At 32.0% G+C, this 12,937-nt stretch overlaps 1 protein-coding gene, 1 long non-coding RNA gene and 1 pseudogene across 4 annotated transcripts in view; 1 reads left to right on the plus strand and 2 right to left on the minus strand.

The window, feature by feature from the left end:
- Nucleotides 1-12,937, minus strand: part of LOC126749604 (uncharacterized) — a 149,288-nt gene that overhangs the window by 98,617 nt on the left and 37,734 nt on the right. The gene's annotated exons all lie outside the window — the stretch shown is intronic.
- On the minus strand, nucleotides 3,777-5,349 carry LOC126749608 (uncharacterized; annotated as a pseudogene).
- Nucleotides 7,819-10,502, plus strand: LOC126749606 (uncharacterized). 3 transcript variants are annotated; one of them, XR_007665176.1, is made up of 5 exons: nucleotides 7,819-8,733; nucleotides 8,786-9,245; nucleotides 9,303-9,843; nucleotides 9,908-10,107; nucleotides 10,187-10,502. It is a non-coding gene; the product is annotated as an uncharacterized LOC126749606 (long non-coding RNA). The 3 variants fall into 3 exon arrangements; XR_007665177.1 differs by having other exon boundaries at nucleotides 7,819-8,450; nucleotides 8,505-8,733; nucleotides 9,303-10,107; XR_007665175.1 differs by having other exon boundaries at nucleotides 9,303-10,107.

Genomic DNA, 12,937 nt, shown 5'->3' on the forward strand with positions numbered 1-12,937 from the left:
ATTTTAAAACAATTGCTGATATTAAACAATTATTTTTTTCAATTAAAACAACTTTAAGTGATCAGCAAGTCATACACGATGAATCCATTCATTCTTTACCACCCCATATTACATCCTTACAACGTCAGGTCTCTGTTAAAAGGCAAAACACAAAATTGCCTATCATAGAATTGCCTAAGTCTTCTGGCCAATATGATAAGTGACTAGAATTCAGGGATTTGTACACTTCTCTAGTTCACAAAAATAATTGCCTTGAGTCAATTGAGAAATTTCAATATTTAAAGGCTACACTAGAGGGTGCAGCAGCACAATCAATTCAGGCTATTAACATCACAAATGAAAACTATGATTTAGATCAAGTTTTAAAAAACAAAAGATTAATAGTGCATAATCACATTAAATCCTTATTCAATATTTATGACATAAGACCGGATTCTGCCAATTCATTTCGCAATGACATTATTTCAAAAAATATGCGCTCTCTTAACAATTTAGGTGTTATAACGAACTCTTGGGATTCATTAATCATACATTTAGTAACCAGTAAGCTAGATGTTGAGTCAATCCGGGAATGGGAACAATCACGCTTCGCTAAAGAACTGCCCTCTTTGGCAGAATTAAATGATTTCCTGTCATCTCGTGCAGATTTCTTAGATAAGGTAGCAATGCAAAAAACTTCATTGTCAATCAACCGTCAACTTATCACAGTTTTAACTTATGTTGTTTTTATTGTAAACAACAGCATGCAATCTATCATTGTCCTAAATTTACTGCTCTTTCAGTAGATCAGAGATGGTCTACAATTAAATCACAAAAATTATGTGTTAATTGTTTGCGCAGTGGCCACAAACTAGATAAATGTCGGTATGGTCATTGTAGACATTGTAAACAACGGCATAATTCATTACTTCATAAACAGCAACCTTTAATTCTAGTTGAAGATGGCCACCTTGTTTCAAGTGAAGAAACTACTTAAGGTCAAGTTGCCTTATACGAGCTCTGTCTCGGTGAAGTTGGCCCAACTATTAAAACTACGTTTGTTTATGAAATTTGTCATATTAGCCGAAATGTATTAAAAACTAAAATGTACTTCTTGTAATATTCGATATTTTTATTTAATATTAGCCTAAAATACGACATATTTTGTAACAGAGAAAAAATATCTTAAAAAAATTTAAAAAACTGCCAATTATTCCTTAACTTAATAATATAAATCAACGAAACCAAATAGCAGCAAATCAGCACGGCGTTACATCGACTTTTCAACTGATTACTGCTTTTATACGTCTTGACATAGGGTCAACTAATGTTTGGCAGTCATCTGCTGTAAAACTGTTCCAAATTTCTTGGAGATTCGTAATTCTGGAACGGTTCTTGCGGGATTCGATCTAAGCTGTTTCGTCATGACATGCCACAAGGTTTCAATCGGCGATAGGTCTGGACTACTCGACATCTATTTTACAGCTGAAATAATGTTTTCTAACATCCAATCTTTTACTTTTCTGACCGTAAGGTAAACGGCTTCATCTTGTTGGAAGATACATTCAATATTGTTTAAGCGCCTTTGTTCTATTTGAAGTATTAAGTTATTTTGAAGTTCATTAATGTACTTCTCTGAATTCATTATACCTTCGACAAAGTGTAAGTTTCTTACTTCACTTGCTGACATGGCCCTTCATAACAAAAACCAGAAACTTAACTTTTGTTAAGATACTCATTCTGAAACACTTCTTCTTTAGTTTTTATAGCGCGATTCCTATTATCACTCACGCATACTTCAGACCTGGCTTCATCACTTCAAATAATAGAGTTTCATTGGTTCGAAGACCGTAATTTGTGTTCTTTAGCCCACGCTAGTCTGTTTTCCGCTGAATCTTTGTTAGTAAGAGTTTCTCTTTTTCCTAAAAAAATTTATTAAAAACGAATAATGAAAAAAAATTTAAGCCTACCTTGTAAGTTTTACATCCCAATTTTTGGGCAGCTCGTGACAATTTGCTCTTGAAAACTCTTTTGTGGTTGTCTAACTAATAACACAAAATTTTGAATTCATTATAATTATCATGCCCAGTTCCCTTGATAATCCATTTTAAGGCTCTTAAGTTGGTGTGGCAATATCGTGGTCGGCTTTCAATTCTGGATTTTTGAGCAGAAGATCCCGTTGATTTTTACAATTTAATATTATTTCGAGCTGTACACCTGGATTTGTTAATACTTTCTTAATAACAAAGTTGATTTAAATTTAAAAATCGGCTTCTTAGCAATGTAAAATATTATCATTTATTTTATCGAAGCGCATAAACGCACCATTCAACTTAAATGCAGAAATATCATGTTTGGAGCCAACTTCACTGAGACAGGGCTCGTATAATTCAACTAAGAGTCAAATCTTACTAGCCACTGCAGTGGTGCAAGTTTTCGATATTCATGGTAAAGCGCATTCATGCAGAGCCTTCCTAGACAATGCTTCAATGTCCAATTTTGTATCCCAAGATTTTGTGAATAAATTAGGCATCACACAATACAAAATTAATTCCTCAATCCTAGGAATTGGGCATTCAGTGTCTAATATTAACGAATTATGTCGAGTCATATTCAAGTCTTGTTATAACAACTTTTATGTTTCAGATGCATTATTTCAGAGTTACACCCGTATTATTTCAAGTCATTTACCATTTTATTTCACAAAATGATTCTAAACATTACACACATAAAATATATAGACAAAAGATATTGAGATCCCTGGAAGAAGTAAAAATTTTCCTCCTAAGTGTTTGAAATATTATATAAAATTAATTCAGTTTTCTGGAAAACCTACAGAATTACGTTAAATGTCTGGACGTCATAAAAAATCACTTCAAGCATCCATAGAAAATAGAAAAATTGATTCTAAAAGTCTGGAATAAAAACCAAAAATATGCCAATTTTTAAAATTTTAATAATCCCAAAAACGCAATAGCGTTAAATTAAACAAAAACCTGAAATTAAATAAAAACCCTGCATTCCAATATTATACAGGGTGTCCGCTAATTAATAGTACATGGAAAAACCGCAGACTCCTGATGTAAAAATATTACGATTTAACTATATTTACCTATATCCAAAAGTTGATATTAACTGAGATACAGGGTGTTAAACTTAAAACTTTTTTTTTGTTTTTCCCCAATAACTTTAACAAAAGTTAATTTTTTTTCACAAAAATTTGTAGTTAGGGGTTTTTTAGGTCGAGAAATTAATTTTTTTTAACAAATTGAGTGTACAATGTAGGGGCGCGATGTCTGCGACATCTTTTTCTCTTTCATAAGGTCATAACTTTTTTGTGCTTAACTGTATTTAAGTTTTAATTGAAAATAATACTTTTTTCATATTTTTTAAGTAAAAAAGGTATACTACTTTCGGGTCGATCAGAGTCGCCGTTTTCGAGATATCTGCCTTCAAATTATTTAGTACAGCAGCTCAAGCAAGCAATAATGTCTTGTTACGCTTTACCAATCATTTTTTACATCATAAATAATGTTTTAGTATAAGTCATTGAGAATAATGCTGATAAAAATTGGATTATCATTTAATTAACTTTATTTAAAATAACTATGACACTAGAAAATCTATTGAAAGAATATAACATTAACGAAAACAAACTTAACTATGCGACTAATAAATTTCTATTTTGAAACTGTGACGAGATTTAGTAAAAAAATAGATCTGCTTTTGACAAAAACTGTTCAAAATGTCTACCATTCACTTCAATACATTTAACAGTTCTTTTGCAGAAAGATCTCCTAATTTAAAAAAATAATTGTTCGTTTCGTAGCCTTTGTGCAGCATATAAAATTCTCTGACATAGTTCTTCTCTGGAATTCACTATTTCTTTGTAAACGAGCGACTTCATATAGCCCCATACAAAAAACATCACAGCGGGTTAAATCGGGACTTCGCGCCGGCCATGGCCTCTGGTTCCCACGACCTATCCAGCGATTAGGAAAACGGTTGTTCAGGTAATTTCTAACAGCTCTAGAGAAGTGTGCTGGCGCTCCGTCTTGCATGAAATACATATGTTGCCTTATGTTCAGCGGAATATCATCGAGAAAATCTGGTAAATGTGTTTCTAGGAACTCAAGGTAGAGTTCCCCGTTTAAATTGGCCGGTAGTTCGAAAGGGCCCAATAAATGATTATCGATTATACCACACCATACATTAATTTTGAATTTATGTTGGAAATGACGTTCGTGTACTGAATGTGGATTTTGTAATGCCCATGTGCGTTTATTTCTAAAATTGAAAATGCCTCTACGTGTAAACGTTGCTTCATCAGTAAATAGTATCTTATTCAGAAACATGGGGTCGGCATTTATTTAGGCACAGCAAAAACGGGCAAATTCTATCCTGGGCGCAAAATCATTTTCTAATAAATTTTGCACAGGAGTGAAATGATACGGATAAAGACCCTCTTCGTGAAATATTTTACAAATGGATGACTTGCCTACTCCAGTTGCCGCAGCAGCATGTCTTGCACTTATTTCCGATTTTCAGCCACGCGGACCAGAATTTCTTCTTCTTGTTCTGGAGTTATAACCTTCGGGCGCCCTGCGGAATTCCGTTTAGGACGAAATGTAGCTGTTTCTCCTAATCGATCGTAAAGATTTTTAAAGATCTTGAAATCAGGTTGTCTTCGATTTGGATAGAGTTCTGAATATCGTCTATAGGCTTCGCGTCCATTAAAATTTGCCTGCGCATATACACACAACATATCCCTCATTTCGGCATTTGAAAAAAGATTGTGCCTCGGCATTGTTTCTCAACTTACGAAAAATTTAAAAATTCAACAAAACAGTAAACTGGATGCAAAATCTCAGAAAACACTAATTAAATATTTTCTGACAACTTTAAACTAATCAACAAACAACAACAACATGGCGGTTTCCTAACAACTGCGCCTCTAAAGTTCATTTACTTTCTCATAGCTTACTTTAAAAAAGCGAATTATTTCCCGATTATATTAATTATTCAGCCGGGGTCGAGTGCATGGTGCACTAAATAATTTAAATACAAATATCTCCAAAACGGTAACTCTGAGCGACTTCAACTTAGTATACCTTTTTTACGTAAAAAATATGAAAAAAGTATTATTTTCAATAAAAACTTAAATACAGTTAAGCACAAAAAAGTTATAACCTTATGAAAGAGAAAAAGATGTCGCAGACAGCGCCCCCTACATTGTACACTCAATTTGTTAAAAAAATGAATTTCTCGGCCTAAAAAACCCCTAACTACAAATTTTTGTGAAAAAAAGTTACCTTTTGTTAAAGTTATTGGGGAAAAACAAAAAAAAAGTTTTAAGTTTAACACCCTGTATCTCAGTTAATATCAACTTTTGGATATAGGTAAATATAGTTAAATCGTAATATTTTTATATTAGGAGTCTGTGGTTTTTCCATGTACCATTAATTAGCGGACACCCTGTATATTGCAAATACCTGCAAGACATGGAAAAATTACCGCAAAATCTTGGAATAAAACAAAATTTTATTACAAATTCCTGAAATAATATAAAATTATGGTTTTCTAAGCAGTTGATAATCATTCTTTTAGATAGTTGATAATCAGTTTTTCACTAAACTGCCTGGAATAAATAAAATTATGTTTCCAGATAGTTGATGATCGGTTTTAAAATTACATAATTTTAAATTACGAAATACACATAAAGTATAGGAATATATATATAGTATAAAAATATATAGGAAACATCCATATTAAAAAAAAGTGTGTCTTGCCTACCCAAACAACTGCTGGTTGGCATTGTTATCTTTTGTCCTATATCTTAGTAATGCAAACAAGTTTGAAATTGTTTTGAAGCCATTCTGGATACGCATGCGTAAAATATTACAATTTGTTATCTGAATTGAGTCCAATTTAAAAGAAGAAAAGTAAGAAAAATAACCTCACTTTTTTATGCCAGTGGGAAAATACATAAAACATAAACAAAAACAAATCTGTTACAATACAACCTTAAAATAGGTGTACATTATTAACAGGGTTTAAAAATAATATAAATTTGCGAGGAAATATAACAGCAGTACTCAGATGCAAAACCCAACTATTCAAAAAACTCATTTTCTTACAATATGAACTGTTGTCAGTCAGATGTGCTAATTATTAATCGAACCTTTAATAAACCAAACTTTTTTACTATCCTATACTTAAAAAGCAAACATTGTGTCGTCTATACTTTGCTTTTTAAAATTAACTAAATTTTGCCGAAACTATCGAAAAAACTTCACTTGAAATAATTTTTTTTTAATTCTTATTAACTTGTTATTTATAAATTATTATAAATATAATAATATATGTTCAATTATTGATAATTTGACATAAATATACTTAATTTGTAACTTAATTGCTGCACTTTAAAAATGGCAAACTACAATTTAATTGTTTATCAATAAATCTCTATTTTTCAAAAAAAAGTAAATTTTATTTTCTATTAAAAGAATTCCTTGAATGATAACCACTACAACTATATAAATATTTACCATTTTTTGACTTGCCTAAAAATTAATGCATAACTAATTTAATGCATAACTTAAATGGATATTACATATAATTCTATAGTTATATGTGCTTATAATTAAAATAGATAAAAATGCACCTCTACTTTAAAGTTAATTTCCCTTGGGTTAAGTTGCAGGTTCCAGGCAAGTGCAACCGGGTATAATAACCGAGATGGATACCGGTAATCCTCGTAGCGAGCGATTATTATTATGGTCAAGGTTCGCGACTTTTGCAAGTAATACCCGATAACAATAACTGCAAGGTATCGCGGTACGATCAATGCGAGACAAGGAAATATGCTTCCTGTTTTGTTGAAAAATCCATGCCAATAATCGAAGAGACAGGATTTTATTTACTAGAAGAACTATACAACAGTTAGGCGAGTAGTTATCTTAGCTACCAGATAAACGCAATTTAGATTTTGTGTTTTAAATAATTCAAAGTATCTCTCCTAATATTACAGTAGCATTGGGAGAAACGATTAGGAACACTAACTAGTAAATATATTTATATGATATAAAGTTGTGCTTATTGGATGAAGTACCGAATTTTTATCGCTCAAATAAACCTGCCAATAAATTATTTTCTGTGAAGCATATTGCAGGACCTAAATATATTTAATTATATAATAAAGGAGATCCTCAAATGTAACCTCTACGATTTCCCGATTTACACTCATTAAACTTTTTCCTCTGGGGTTACTTAAGACAGTTACTTTATACTAGTCCGATTGAAAATGTTAAAGAGTTTAGAAATAGGGTAGTGGTAAGTTGCGCAACAATTAGAAACACAGCAGGTATTTTTAAGCGAGTGCGACACTCAACAACTTTTCTAACCTCTGCACCTAGTTTGAATTGTACGTCATGTTAATCACTTTTTGATTTTATAAAGACGTTTGAGTTTTTTGAATAATTAAAACGGTTTTTTTTCATTGTTGTATTTATAAAATAAAAATGTAATACGTGGCGCCTTCTATTAGTGACATCGAAATAATAAAAAAAAATTTAATTTAGCCTGTTGGAAAACCTCCCTATACCTAATATCCTATGGCTGGCTATTCTCGTTTACTTCCAAATTATTTAGAAATATTGAAAATAAAATTAAAACTGTATCTCCACAGGGAAGCATTTTCGGACATGGGTTCGTAGAAAGTTTTTTTTTTAAATATTTTGACCCAAGGAATACGCCCTTTCATGTCACATTAATGACTCGCCTTGGATACGTTACATACATAGAGCGGCTACTGAAAAACAAATAGAAGACAACGTTTTTGAGAAAAATACATTTACTTCCTGTAAAACTAAATATTCAAGCGTTGTTTTATGCATAAATTATGGTGGTATCTCCAATAACTTTTGCGCGAAAAGAATTTAGAAGGAAGAAGTGCTTTTTTTGGACCAAACACGACTTGGCTGTAACGCAGCGACCCAGGAGATTGAGGTTATGGGCGCCCAAAGCACCAAAGCAAAATTACTTGGGCATCTAAGAAAGTGGATGAACTAACTGTCAAAGAAAGACTCCTGCAGAAGAATGCTGACCTTTGCATGGGAAATTTTCTAAATGCCAAAAAAGCGGCAACACTATAAGTGCGCTTTTAAACTTTCGAGTCCTAAATCTCAAAATAAATGATGTTTCGGCAGCTGTTGTTGACATCATTGGTTGATCTTAGTAGTGTCACATTTTGTATTGGTAACACAGTTCTTTTTTCAGGAGTAGGAGACCACACAGCATTTAGAGGCAAGTTGTTATTCTTGCGCCATTCATTCACTGAGTTAATAGCTACTTGGAGTTTAATGCAGTCCTCAATAGTATCAATTCTACAGTATAATTTGTTATCATCACAGTATAATAATTTGTTAACTTCTAAGTTCCTAGAAATGGTGTATTAATAAATGAGTTGAAAAGTAGAGGTCCCAATATGGAGCCTTGTGGTAGACTTAAAGGAGCGATTATTTCAGTTGAGCTGTGTTCAAAGCATTCAACATGTTGAGGACGTTTAGTGAGATAAGAAGAGATAAGAGAAATTAAACGAGATGAAAACCCAAATTGGTCAGAAAGATTTGATATAAGAATGGAATGGTCAAGACGGTCGAAAGCTTTCGAGAAATCTGTATAGACTACGTCAACTTGAGAATTATCGTTTATAGATTCTGATAATTTTAAATTCCGTGATCGTGTAACTGGCCGGTAGTTATCGATAAGATTTTTATAATTTTTTATATGAACAGAATAATTTTAGATTTTTTCCAGAGCAGAGGAAATTTTCTAGTTCCGAGGGCCAAGATTAAACAATATTGTTAGCGGTTTACAAGAAGCAGACGCACAGTCAAATATAAGAAATGCAGGTGTTTTATCTTTGGGCTTAATAGTAGAGCCGCATAGGGCGAAAAAAAGTGGTTCGCGTGCCAAACGGTGATGAAAGCAAACAATATATAGAGGTTAGTAAGTATTAACTTACTGATTACAAACGTCTCTCATCCCCCAACCCCTAAAATGTATTTTTATTTTAATTGTTAATACCTCGGATATCAATAGAGATAGAATTAAAAAAAATTCTCTGTTATTTTCACAAGTGCGAGGGGCATAACAAATGTTATATTGACTAAATCAATATCTCGAGAACTAAATGAGATATATAAAAATATCTAAATCAAAACTGATGCACGTACTTGAAGAAATTATTCCAGAAAGTCAACGTGGTAAGTTGCATATTTTTAAAATAAATAATTTGTTGCCTAAATAAGGGTATTTTTTAGGTAGTTTTGTATTCAACATCAACATTTATAATATTGTTATAATGATCGCATGGCAGAACTTCATCTTTTACAAAAACCTAAAAGCATGAGGACCTGTTTAAATTTAGCCAACCATTTTATATCTGTCCTTTGGAATAAATATGGAAAATATGACGAAATACATTTAGTTTTTGACAGATACGATGATTCTTCTCTCAAACAAAATACTAGAAATAAAAGGTATGAACAGAGCACCAAACAGTTAACTATTGGAAAGCCTCTTAATATATCAAATGTTCAAATCAGAGATTTGTTGTCAAGCAATAGAACAAAAAACGAATTATCAGAGTATTTGTCAAAAAAATGCCTGGACTCAGATTCGTTCAAGAACAAAAAACGTTTTGCATCTTGGAACAGAAGCTGCATGACCAATAGCAAAAATATTGAAGATCTTGCATCCAACCAGGAAGAAGCTGATACCAAAATCATTTTACATGCTACATATGCTGCCAATCATGCTGAAAAAAAAAAGAAGAAATATGTATTACTGTGTGCTCTCCGGGTATGAATTTACTACACGAAATATGTATGTAATAAAATATTTATACATTTATTATATTGTTTAGACACCGAAGTATTTATTTTTCTCTTGAAGTACAACGAAATCTTTAGTTGCGAACTGTAGCTTCAGACTGGATTAGGAGCAAAAAAGAGAAATGTTGATATAAACAAGATAGGCCAACAGCTCACGTACCTACAGAAAGAGGCTTTACCGAGTTTCATGCGCTATCAGGCTGCGATGTCACAGGAGGGTTTGCAAAAAAAGGTAAGAAAATATTAATGATTAAAACTTATAAAAATAAAACAATGTTTTTCTGCTAGTTTACATTGCATTATTCTTTTAGGCAAACTGAAGTTTTTTAAAGCGTTTCAAGCGGTAGATGATCAAATATTAGCTTCTTTAATCGATCTTGGCAATACTAAAATAGAAGTGGAGAAAATATCAAATCAGCTAGAAAAATTTATTTGCATGGTGTACACTGTGTCCCATTTTGGATGAGACTGCAGGGTATCTCTGTCATTTTTTAAGATAGAGCTTTGCGGTTTTCGCGACCCTGTATCACTTTTTTGTAAAACTTTTAAAGCCACAAACAGAAATATTCTAACTACTTTTGTTCCTGAAATACAGGGCGAAAACGAAAATGTTCACTTTTGGAGATGTTATTATTTCTCAGGCCCTGTATAAGATAGAATAAAAATGAAAACTGCTTATAATAGATATTTTTACATAAAAGTGGCGTATTTAATTTTTTTTCCCAATGCACTGTTTTTAAGATTGGGCACAAACTTGGTATTTATTAAATGGAACACCCTGTATATTTTAACGTCAAATTTTTGCATTTTTTTTTCTGAATACATTGATGTATCACAACCTAATCTTTGATAAATTTTAGCTCAAAGAATTAGAAAAATCCATATTTATGTTTATTTTTTTAATAGTAGGCCATGAATTCTTTGACACATGCATAAAAAAATGTTTTGTTTATTGCATTCATGGAAACTAAGTCACAAACAGACTCAATACATATCAATAATGATGGCTGACGGTGAAAATATGGAATTCCAAAATTTTGAAAAGTATGATATTATAAAATGTTTAAACCTTTCTAACGAAAATGTCGAAGCGGCGCAGCAATTATATTTAAATAGGTAAAGCTCTAGCTTATTTTATTTTGTTACAAAATTCAAAAAATAAAAAAGATCTTATTAGGTTTCCAGAAAGACGTCAGCCATCTCGGGCTACGGTATTCCGGTTAAAATCTAATCTTTTAAATTATGGCTGCTATTCAAAACCTAGGCAACCCCATGTTGATAGAAATGAAGCTGGCGAAATTAATGTTTTAGCGTGTGTGGAAGCAAGACCCCAAATTTCCTGTAGAAAGATAGAGGAAGAGATAGGAGTTTCCAAAACAAAAGTGCAAAAAATTTTAAAAAAGCATAAATTTAAACCGTATAAGATAAATATTATTCAAGAATTGCATCCTGACGATCCGTTTAAACGACTGGAATTTTCTAATTGGTTTTTAACCAAAACTAATGAAGATCCGGATTTTGTAAAAAAGGTAATATGGTCTGACGAATCCCATATAAGCAGTAGTGGCATATTTAATAGGCAAAATACCAGACATTGGTATCAAGAAAACCAACATATTACTTTTGAACGACAGCAACAAGGCCGATTTGGTTTTAGTGTTTCCTGTTTTGTATTGGGCACTAAAATTGTATATCCAATTTTTGAGGGTAGCTTAACTGCCCAACGATATCTAAATATATTGCAAAATAATTTGCCAAAGTTGCTGGAGGTCATACCTTTAGCCCAGCGACATCAAATATATTTCCAGCAAGAAGGAGCGCCCGCTCATAATTCAAGGGTAGTTAGAGAATATTTAAGTGCCCATTTTGATAGACGTTGGATTGGACGGGCCAATCAGATGGCCCCCGAGGTCACCGGACTTAAGTGTTTTGGACTTTTTTGTATGGTCGTACTTAAAAAATAAAATTTATGCAAATCGGCATAATAATATAAATGAACTCCGAGCGAGAACTGAAGAAGCATTCATAAACTTACAAAGGCAACCCTTTATAATTTTAAATGCCTTAAGACGAATACAGACTGTATGTGGTTTTTGTATAAGACAAAATGGACAGCAGTTTGAACAGTTTTATTAAATTTATATTTGTTGTTTTTTTATTGGTTTTTGTAATTAATTTTCTAATTTGATTCTTGTAATTACTAATTAGTTTTTAATGTTAAACCTGGTCCGATATATTTTTTTTTGTTTTTAACATTTTTATGTTTATATTAATATTTTAAGTTAATGTTTAAAATATAGTTAAATAAACAGGTTTAAATCACATGGCGTTTTAAAAAAGTAATAATTAAATGCATGTGTGTAAGAATTCATGGCCTACTATTAAAAACAAAAATAAATATGGATTTTTCTGATTTTTGAAGCTAAAATTTACTAAAGAATAGGTTGTGATACATCAATGTATTTAGAAAAAAAAATGCAATAATTTGACGTTAAAATATACAGGGTGTTCCATTTAAAAAATACCAAGTTTGTGCCCAATCTTAAAAACAGTGCATTGGGAAAAAAAATTAAATACGCCACTTTTATGTAAAAATATCTATTATAAGCAGTTTTAATTTTTATTCTATCTTATACAGGGCCTGAGAAATAATAACATCTCCAAAAGTGAACATTTTCGTTTTCACCCTGTATTTCAGGAACAAAAGTAGTTAGAATATTTCTGTTTGTGGCTTTAAAAGTTTTACAAAAAAGTGATACAGGGTCGCGAAAACCGCAAAGCTCTATCTTAAAAAATGACAGAGCTACCCTACAGTCTCATCCAAAATGGGGCACAGTGTACAACCTAAAAGCCAATATAACGACACCGGCAAAGTTACGCTGGTGGGGATTTTCCAAACAGCAGCTGGAAAGTGAGCAGCTCTCTCCAACCCAAAGTTCATTATTACCAGCTTTAGGAAGAGCCCGATTACAGGCATATATTTGGATAAATGCCCATAAAAAAACTGAAGTAGAATTAGAATCAACCGAGTATGGCTGGCAAAAAGAAGAGAATGTATTTCT

The sequence above is a fragment of the Anthonomus grandis genome, unplaced genomic scaffold, assembly GCF_022605725.1.
Source record: "Anthonomus grandis grandis unplaced genomic scaffold, icAntGran1.3 ctg00000362.1, whole genome shotgun sequence".
Lineage (NCBI taxonomy): Eukaryota > Metazoa > Arthropoda > Insecta > Coleoptera > Curculionidae > Anthonomus > Anthonomus grandis.